Below are 1,014 nucleotides of genomic sequence, written 5' to 3' on the forward strand. Positions count from 1 at the left end.
GGGCCGGCTTGCCTGTGGCCGCGGCCCCGGAGCCGTTGGGACAGACAGCGGCACTAGCTGCTGTCGTGGGGCTCTGGCACGAGGCTCTAGGGGATCCCTTTCAGGCCTCCCCGCTCCTGCGTGCTCACCCCCTGCGGCGTTTGCCGTGCCTCGAGCGTACAGGGTTTGTAGCGTGGCGCTGGGGATCCTGGTCGTTAGCATTCCGAGCGTGTGGCTATATACAAGGAGGTTTAATTTATATTGGTAACACTTATCTCTCACGTGAGCTTCTCCGGAGAGAACTACTACAGGAAAGGAACGTACTTCAAAAAGCATGTCGCGTGTGCAAAGCCTGAAGTTGAAATTATCTAAGAGGATCACAATTATTTGAGAAACATTTCGTCCGACTCCACCGGCTGCAATTATTGCAATTTAGATAAGAATCTAAAATAATTACATTTCACACTGAATACATAATAGAATACTACTGAGACAAGATTGTAGCATTTTGAAATATCTGCAAGTGCACATCACTCGCTAACCTAAAATTCGGTAGCACATGATTTAAGTTGAACATTGCTTTTCTTCTTAATAACGATGAGGGCTCTCCTGGTTGAAGACCGGTATTTGTCTCTGAAGTGACATCGTAGACTAGGTTTCAACCAAGACACCCCCCCAGGCAGATATTTTCCTGACGGGAGCCTAAGGAAAGCCAGGGCCCTGCTCCCTTGGAAATCCAAGGAGAATTGTATTTCTATCTGCTTTGGTAACTCAGAAAAGCCTTGCCTGCCTTAAAGGCTGTCTCTGGGTCGTGTCCTGCCCTGCTCGGGGGCCCCTGCCGCTCCGCCAAGGCTTGCTTGCTCGCTCTGACGTTTCTTGCCATCTCCGGCAAGATGCCACTGCTGTCACCTTTGCCCACGCACGCTGGGGACGGAGATCAAAGAGAGAGAGGCTCCTGACTTTGGGAAGCTTTAGGGGGGCTCGCTAGCCTCCGAAAGCCATCCCTGAGGCACAGCAGGCTGGTGAGCAAGCGCG

This window comes from Phaethon lepturus, unplaced genomic scaffold, assembly GCF_000687285.1.
Source record: "Phaethon lepturus isolate BGI_N335 unplaced genomic scaffold, ASM68728v1 scaffold23989, whole genome shotgun sequence".
Lineage (NCBI taxonomy): Eukaryota > Metazoa > Chordata > Aves > Phaethontiformes > Phaethontidae > Phaethon > Phaethon lepturus.